This window comes from Crinia signifera, chromosome 5 (assembly GCF_055691185.1).
Source record: "Crinia signifera chromosome 5, ASM5569118v1, whole genome shotgun sequence".
NCBI lineage: Eukaryota > Metazoa > Chordata > Amphibia > Anura > Myobatrachidae > Crinia > Crinia signifera.
In genome coordinates this window covers 236911359-236921165 of record NC_139221.1, presented here as the reverse complement: position 1 = coordinate 236921165, position 9807 = coordinate 236911359, and the positions used below count along the sequence as shown (strand labels likewise).

Genomic DNA, 9807 nt, shown 5'->3' with positions numbered 1-9807 from the left:
TGCCTTGTTATACTTGGTGCAAATGATACGCCAGGGTTCTGTCCATCTATGCCAGTCATGAACTTTGTATAATACAGTCTGGTCAGGTTCTCCGAGTTGCAAGCAGAGATGTAATGGAAATGAAGGTGCCCCACAAATTTGCGCATGTCTGGTTTTGGAGCAAGTACAGTAATAAAAACACACAATACAAGATATGTTCTTCTACATCTTTGTCCACCAAGCTCTGCATTGCATGGCGTAGCATATGTACTACCAGCTTGCCTATAGCTTTGGATGGGGAAGCGTGAGCATTAGCTCACGGTGGTTGCACAGGGAAGGCACATGGCCACCTAGTAAAATCCCTAATTCACATTATACCACACCACACAGTCTTATTCATATGTCACCAAATAGTATTGTCCCTTATTCATGTTATGACAAACAGTAGTAGCCCTTATTCATTTTACATTACACATTAGTGCCTCTTAAACACAAGGCCCACAAAAGTGTCCCTTATACACAAGGCCCACATAAGTGCCTCTTATACATATAATGCCCACAGCAGTAGTGCCTCTTACACATGATGCCCAAAATAGTTTCCCTTACACTTGATGCCCACAGTAGTAGTGCCCCTTATACACATAATATCCACAGTAGTAGTGCCCCTTATACACATAATATCCACAGTAGTAGTGCCCCTTATACACATAATATCCACAGTAGTAGTGTTCCTTATACACAATTTCCAAAGTAATAGTGTGTTATACACATAATGCCCACATTAGTTCTCATTACATTAGAGACCTTTGGAGGGGACGGAACAGAGGGGAGGCAAATACAGAAGACTTAAGTGCCATCAGAGATGCTACCTAGCCTGGCGCTTCTGTAGGACAGGTGCAATATTGAGGAAGGGACCTGACACAAGAGATCAAATCCATAGGTGGACTGGAGACAGTAGAGCCACGCTGGCAGGTTCAGAGGCAGCCAGCCACAAAAGCAGAGAGTAGTGGGGTGGCAGAGTGCCTCTCCAGCCTGGCGCTACCCTGTTAGGCAAAGTGTGTTGTGCTGGACGTGTCTGGGAGGTAGGTGAAGGTTGGAGAAAGTAGACACTGAAAATCGGAGTGAGAATGATAACTTTAATATTTGTACTTCTATGTAACTCTTTTATATTAATAATATAAGATGCATGCTGATACAATTAACTATGGCAATACAATGTAGAAGATCTGCCAATAAAAGGTGGAATAGAATTTATCCAGCGCTATATATGTTGATTACTTTTGATAAAGCAGATAATATCTCTTGTTAGGCTCATTCAGATATTCCCAAAATAGAAGGGATAAGAAAATATAGTGAAGTATTGTTTATTAATTAAAAAAAAATCCATATATGACATAACAAAGAACATATAAACTCCACACAGATCACAGTTACAGTATTTCCACGTAGCCAAATTTTGACAATTACCAAATGGATGTGAACTGTTTTTAAGGATTTTAGAGTGCACTTGAAACAGTGTAAGGCCCGGTTCTACCACTGACGTTGACCGCCGGATCTCGTCTTAATGATGCCGTCTGTTATTCCTGGAAAGGTCCTTGCCCACATATTCAGTAGTTCTGCATAAGTCCTATTCTTTCTTTGGCACATTTTTGGTGAAGGTGTGAGAAGTACAATATTGAATCCAGCTAGCTGCTTCTTTTTGTGGACACTACTAGGATTGTCTATTTTATATATACAATGTAGAAGATGCAGTGATACACATAATGTCATGTTAAGAAAGAAAATCACCTATAACTGAACATTTATATTATGTTATATATCTGGTCTACAATGACAAACAGTATATATATTTAACAGTGGCTATATAGTACCTACATATAAGTAATTTACAGTGAATGTTTTGTCACTGTTACCAGTCCAGGCACCAATGGAGGTTACAATCTATAATCATCACCATGTACACTTATGTTAGCAGTAATTAACATTATGTGAGAATTAATTAACCTCAGTACGCCTTTGGACTGTGGGAGAAAAAAGCAGCACCCTAACACATCCCATGCAAAAAAAAGGGAGAACATATAAACCCCACCTACCTATAGGACATTATTCAGGTCCTTTCGCAGTGGCCCATTTGTTCACACGGGGCCGATATTTTCTCAATGTGCATGCACTGGGTGCATGCGGAAGTAGGGCGGCGGGCAGGGGTACCCGCCCATGGGAACACCCAGCGTTTCATGGGCGTTCCCATGAAAATGCTGGGTGTTCCCATGGTAATCATAATCACCAGGTGACGTGGGTGTTGGTGGCGGGCAGCTGACATCACCGGATGTCATCTGCCCACCCACTTCCTTCAGAATATACACCCACATCTAAGGTTGCTCTGAGCAACCTTAGATATGCGTGTACCTTCCACATCAGTCGATGGTCAGCGACCATTGACTGATGTGGGTGTTCCCCTGCAAGCTGCAAATGGATGTTTATGCGTATGAACACAAGCTGTGAATAGCTGGCAGCCAGCCATTAGCAAGGCAGGGTTTGGTGGATTCGCAGCCTTACAAATCAACCAGAATAATCCCCATAGTCATGTATGAAATGCAACCCATGCTATGTGGATGGAGCTCTTATTCAGAACAGTGTAATTACCCCATGCCCCAAAAGGTTGTATAATGGTTCATTTAACAAATGGACTACAAAATGTAGGTGGACTTTAAGACAATTTTTAAAACCTTATTCATCGCGGATTAAAAATCACCAAATTTCATCCAAACAAATGCTACATGATATGCTAACCAGCCAACTGAATCATTTATTAATAGGTGCAATGGAATAAATAACGAACAATTTATTTGGCGTTCAAATATTTGTAGCTGGAAATGTGTGACCTCCACAAATGGCATCTGCAGCAAGTGGATGTGATTATATAGTTCTGTTTTCCATGTTTAAGGTATTTTAATACCACCAGGATGAATGAAGTCAGGATAGGTGAAAGAGAACTTTTCCCAGAGCTAGTTTTCGGTGCATATCTTGGAGGTCGGAATGTCAGATGAAGACAGAGGTGTGGTGCAACCCTGGTGTTGTGAAGTAGCCGATAGCTGACTGTTCACGGCCTGATTCACAACACCAGCTGCTGCACGGTACCATATTCTCAGGGGAAGCTGGTCTCAGGCTTGTGCTCCATTAGAGGACGTGTACTTCAGCAATTGTCCATGTCAAGAATCCTTCATCTGCACAAAAACCAGAAAGAAAAAGATATGTTACAAAATGTATCTTACTGGTTTTACTCATAATGCCATGCAAATCACGTTAATAAGATCTGGCTAAAAGATGTGGAAAGCCTAAGGAGCAAATACTTGTGTGTTGTATCGTCAGTGCTATAATATCAGTCCTGTATATTTATATATGGCTGAAGGGTCCTATGTAATCTAGTACCCTCCCCAGGATGCAGTCACAGACACTATGTTAAAATTAAATTGTTTACAGCAGAAATTGCGTGACCTGTCCAGAGACAGAAAGAAGTTGGTCACTGTAAAATTCTTTCTTCCTGAAGGGCCTGCTGACTCACCACTCCCCCTTCTCTCCTAGGTGGTATGTACTAACAAAGTGAGGTACATCCATGTCATGTGACAGTAAAGGTGGCAGTCAGTTTACTGCAGCCTGATTCAGGTTTGTACGCAATGCCGATATTTACACAGCTGAGCATTTAGCAGTAGACTATGCACATACCAAGTTACTTTATCTATACTGACTGCAATCAGAAGTCACGATAAAAGTGCTATGGATTGTTCAAGATAGGAGGGCTTCAAAATGGTATCTTGCCTAGGGCCCCATGTGGTCTAAATCCGCCTCTTGGTACATCCCGCCACACATCAAATACTAATCATGTATGTACTAATATGTCCAATAAGAGCTGCCCTTTACAATCACCGCCAGTCTCTCCACTTCCTGGTTTCAGTTCCAGGAGTCCCTCTGCACATGCTCAGAGGGATGCAGTGGTCACTGGAGGAGCTGAGAGGAATCCCATTAGATCCCTCTCAGAACATGTGGAAAGAAGACCACAGGCTTCCATAGGAAGCCCAGCATTGTAAAAAAAAGCCAAGCATTGAAGGGCTTATTACATCCTGCCCTAACTCTTCTCCAAGACTTTTCCTTCCTGTCCTCTGTATTGCCCCCCTTACATCCATAATTAAGCATATGTAAGGCTGGCACAAGGTGTAGGCTCTGGTAGATATATGATCATGTGCTGATTATTTGTCCATTATTGAGGTGAAGCAGGCCCAGACACCACCTGCATACTGCATATTTTAATTTGATTTACCGAAAAAGGAAAGTGTTACTATACTTGTCCGGAGAATTCTTCTCTCCATCTTCAAGCTATTAGCCTGTCTCAGTGACTGGTGCTTGCATACAATCTGCGCATGCGCTTGTTGTTTTAAGAGAAAGCAGCACAATCTGGCGACAGTCCTGATTTTGGGGGACTGTCCCATGGAGTTACTTTGGAGGTGTCCTCTTTTATACCTGGCTGCAGCTTTTACGCCGGCCATTTTGCGTGATATCACAAAAATGTTCCGGCCTGCGTCTGGCTTTGCAGCTAGGCTGCACACACAGAGGGCAGCTGGTAATGTGCCCACACTTTAGCTATGTGCCTGCAAAATGTTGTGGGTACATCATGGGGACGGAAACGGCAAGCAATCTGTGGAAGGATAGGAAGCGCTTTTTATTCTCCCACCACACCGTAGTGGATGGTAGGGCATGAAATACCGCATGTCGGCACTTGTCTGCTCAAAATTTTTTGAAAAACTCATGTCGACCTTTTGACTGTTGACCTAATGCTCTTCAACCTATTTCAGGTGTCTTCCTATGCCCTGTCAACCTTCAGTGGTCAACTCAATGCATGTTAACCTAAATAGGATGGACCTATTGACCATATCCCAGTGTAATAATGAAGTAGTGTAGTGTCGTAGATGAATAACCCCCTTCTTATGTCCTTATGGTTGTGCAGGTACTTGTAGTTGCCCTGAATGACTGGTAGTTAAACACCTGACTGGAAACAACATGCAAAGAGGGTGCTTCTTATAAGCTTTTGCAATGTACTGCATCTACTGTAATGTATCCCAGAATGCTCCTTTGCAATGACATTGCTGTCAATAAAATTGCATGTGGCCTTCATAGGGCAAACATTATTACACATTATACAGCATTTGCAGTGTTAGAATGGTTAATAGAGTCTTATTGTGTCTTACATCTTCATGCTCTGTAAGTTAATCCTTCCAAACTCCATCTCTGTAGAGAATGTCACCCAGTGTGTGACATCCAACTAAACTGCTTTGCTAATCCTGTTTTATCTGCTTTGTTGCCTTGTCTGCTCATATCCAATAGAGTAAAACCTGCCTATGGGGTTTTTTTTTAGTTTTTTTTTTAGCCAACAACCTTTTTTATCCCTATGGTTTTAATTAAATGGCTTCGAGTGGGGAAAATTCTATCTGGACATCTGCCAATGTCCTTCAGAAGCAATGCCAAGACATTTAATTACATACTGTAGGCCTTCAAACCCTTTCAGGAAGCCCACCTAGCAGGCCTGCTGTATTTACAACATCAAAGTGCTTTAGAAAATAAAATCTTAATGATTGTTAATATTGAATTTCTTTTTATAATTAGTTTGTTGCCAATTACAAACACACAAAAAGACTCTGCGGCCTACGGATTTTTTATTCAAAAGTTTTGTACTGGACTCCTTGACATTAATCTGTGGCACGTTCCTTCATAAAATAACCTCCGGCATCTGGTAAGTGGCTTGTCTACAACAGACACCGATACTCTTCAGTATCGTGCCAAGAGGAAGCGACGCATCACACAAAACTGAAGTGGGTTAATTAGGCCTCACTTGAATCAGTGATGTTAAATTGCACATGCTGCCTTTGCCTCATTTCTAGCAACAGACAAAAGCGTCTATGTTTATATATATATATATATATATATATATATATATAATTTTTTTTATTATTATTATTATTTGTTTATACCCAAATTTTTAAGGCATATAAGAATTAATTGCACATGCTGCCTTTGCCTCATTTCTAGCAACAGACAAAAGCGTTTATGTTTATATATATATATAATATTTTTTTATTGTTATTATTATTATTATTTGTTTATACCCAAATTTTTAAGGCACATAAGAATTAATAGATGTCACATTTTATTCTGTCTACTAAAAAATATAAAACATATGAAAAAGTGGATGGCAAGTTGGCTGCATAGGTGTCCAAACATTAAGCTCACAGGTAAAATCTGGTTATTTCCGCCCATATGCTGACATCAGCAGATGCATTTAGCGCTACATCAGTAGTGTGTACACCAGGTTTTACCCCAGGTCACAAGCACAGGCTGAGATTTAAAAATGTGTATAAATAGCTCCAAATGCATTCACTGTTCTGTTTCAATTTAAATTTAAAATAAATAATGCTTTATTACAGCAGATATATTTCATATGAAAGGAAGAAAATAAAATGGCCACAAAAATCATATTATATGCACGTCATTGAAGAAAGCATGTGTTGCTTTGACGGATGCCTTTGTTCTCGCATCAGTCACTAGAAAGCTGTCTTTTGATATTCACTATAATGTCACATTCTAATATATGAGCAGTATGTCTAACCAAGAAAACTGATACTACAGACCTTCTACCACTTATGCATGTTATCCGTGTTATGTGCTGCATCATTTCATGTTATATGCCATGTTATATGCCACATTTTTCATGTTATATAACAGCTATTGCTAACCTTGACACTTCAACTGTTGTTGAACTACACATCCCAGCATGCTCTGCTACAGTTTTGCTATTTGGCCATGCTAAAACTGATGCAGGGCATGCTGGGATGTGTAGTTCAACAACAGCTGGAGTGTCAAGGTTAGCCATCACTGTTATGTTACTCTACAGTATATACCACATTTCATGTTAAACACTACACTTCTCCATGTTATACAGTATAACACTTCCTATAACATACTTCTCCATATTTTATGCCACACTTCCTATAACATACTTCTCCATATTATGCCACACTTCCTATAACATACTTCTCCATATTATGCCACACTTCCTATAACATACTTCTACATATTATGCCACACTTCCTATAACATACTTCTCCATATTCTATGCCACACTTCCTATAACATACTTCTCTGTGTTCTACTGTATGCCACACTTCCTTCAACATACTTCTCAATGTTCTATAGCATATTTTTCTATGTTCTCTGTTACAATTCTCCATTTACCAAAATTACAACTCCCTCTAGGCGCTGGGGGACTGCCCAGCATAGATGCCCTGCTTGCCGGTTGCCTGCCTGTGATGTGCCTGCAAAATTTTGTGGGCACATTGCTATTGTGCAAGTGCTTTACTATACAGTATAGTGAAGTGCTTGCACAAGATTGCTTTGCACACCCTGTGGGTATATTGCAGGGATGGGGAACCTTTGACCCTCCAGCTTTTGTTGAACTACACATATTATACTGCACTGCTACAGTTTTGCTATTTGGCCATGCTAAAAACTGTTGCAAGGCATGCTGGGATGCGTGGTTCAACAACAGCTGGAGGTTCCCCATCCCTGGTATATTGCATGCTCCAAAGTGATGAGGTCAAGTCCTTCTCAAAGGGAGGTATGGATTGTTGATAAGTGCAAACTGCAATGATTTATCAGTCTGCTTATATCTGTAACGGTCTGGTGTCTATTTTTTAAGGGGATTTCACAAATCTACCTACAGTGAAACTAGTCCTAATAATCAGTCTTAAAATAACAGCTGTGGATCTGTTATTCCTAGGGATGCCTATCCCGGGGACTTTTTTAAATCCTGGGATTCGGGATTGAAAAATGCTCAATCCCAGGAGTGGCACCCTGAATTTATATATAAAAAAACATGCCCATGCCCCCCAACCAACTGCCGTGCACAATTACCTTCATGGTTGTTCCGGTGGGTGGAGCAGTTGGGGAGTGGGGCAGTCAATGCAGCCGGGGAGCATTCCGGAGGTGCCGCACTGAGGGGGCAGAGCAGGGCAGGGGATTGGCTGAGAGAGCTCTCAACCAATCAGCAATTGGCTGAGAGAGCTCTCAGCCAATCACTGGCTGCCCATTCATTTGTATTGGGGATCAGCTCCCTGAACCTCCTGCCCAGCTCACCTGTTCCCCTCGCCGGTTCACCGGCGTCCCCAACCCGCTGCCTCTGTGGACTGGTAACCTGTTTCCTGTTCACTCTATGGACGATGCATCGCTGGAGACAGCGTTAGTTCCAAGTGCCGTCTCCTCCCATGCCGATGATGACGCGCAGGCACTGTTTCACCCGTGTGATATCAGTGACCCAAGCTTATTGCCAGGTCACTGTAGGGGCTAAACACTGCAAAGGCCGGGTCACTCCTGGGACGGACCCGTGTCTGAATCCCGGGTGCTACTCGGCATTTGAGATGTGAAAGTGGTATTGATTGGTTTAGCAGGTCACTTTAATGTCCGTTTTCCGGATGAGATCTCCATTACCCAACATCTACAGCCAGTTGTAGACATGTAGCATATTATGTATACTGGTACTACATTGTGACATACTGTAATATGAATTGGAGACACTTAGGGGTACATTTTCTAAAGTTTCTAAAAACAAAAAAAGGAAATGTTGCTTATAGAAAGCAATTAGATTCTGTCTATCATTTTCTAGGATGCAACAGAGAAATGATAGACGGAATCTGATAGGTTGTTATGGGCAATAACACCTTTTCATTTTTAGAAGCTTTAGTAAATATACCCCTAATCCATCACATTATGAATTGGGGACATTGTTATGAAGCATATTATGCAGTTGGTGCACTAATGTTTGGCATAATATGAACCAGGGTCAGTGCTCTTGGGAATATCATCAGTGGGGATCTCTGCTGTGTGGCATATGAGTGACCTTCAAAATGAAAATGTCATCCTCAGTAATATGCCATGGTTGATCTTATACATAATGCGCACGCATGTGCATAGGCATTATATGCATCACAAATATAATATAAGCTACGCTGAGCTGCAGCTAGTCACACCTGCGACTTATCCACTATAAGCTAATGGTGCGCTTCTGTTCATGGACACACTTGTCACCGATATCTTAGCAAGGACCCATCTGTACTACTGTATGTAGACGTGACTTATCTTATGTGGTTGTGATTTGACAGAAAATGACTCCTTGACCTTAACAGGAATACTGCTATATTACGATAGGGCTGCCACAATGGTTTCTGCATCTAACAATCCAATTGTTACAATTTGCAGAAGCTGTGCTCTTGACATCATATTCAGACATACAGACTATGGGCCTTATTTTGATCCATTCAGTCCTCTGTGCGTTCGCGTTCATTGTCTGCGCAGGCACATTTCTGCGCATGTGCAGACATAGGGTGCGTGCACCCACGTCGGACTTTCCAGGGGCACCGGGCAGCCCCATTAGCATATGGGAATGCCCAGTGTTCCATGGGTGTTCCCATGAGAACGCTGGGTGTTCCCAGGCTAATGAGGCCGTGACGGACATGCGGGGGGTGGGTAGACGACATCATTGGTTGTCAGCTGCCCGCCCTGTCCTTGCACAAGGCGCCCGCAGTTTAGAGTCACCATATAGGTCACTCTGAACTGCGTGCACCGGAGAAAGCATTTGATGGTCGGCGACCATCGAATGATTTCTCCCTGCCTGCGAATGGATGATTATGTAAATCAGGAATGTCCAAACTATGGCCCTCCAGCTGTTGTGAAACTACAAGTCCCATCATGCCTTGCCACAGTTTGGCTTGTAGGGAATGCTAAAAC

The 9807-nt window shown here is 41.9% G+C and overlaps 1 long non-coding RNA gene across 1 annotated transcript in view; it reads right to left on the bottom strand.

Moving 5' to 3' along the window:
• Positions 1-1327: 1327 nt before the first annotated feature.
• LOC146080946 (uncharacterized) overlaps positions 1328-9807 on the bottom strand; it is an 81638-nt gene continuing 73158 nt past the window's right edge. Inside the window, exon 4 of the long non-coding RNA XR_014475035.1 lies at positions 1328-3203. This is a non-coding gene — a long non-coding RNA (uncharacterized LOC146080946). The remainder of the gene's footprint in view (positions 3204-9807) is intronic.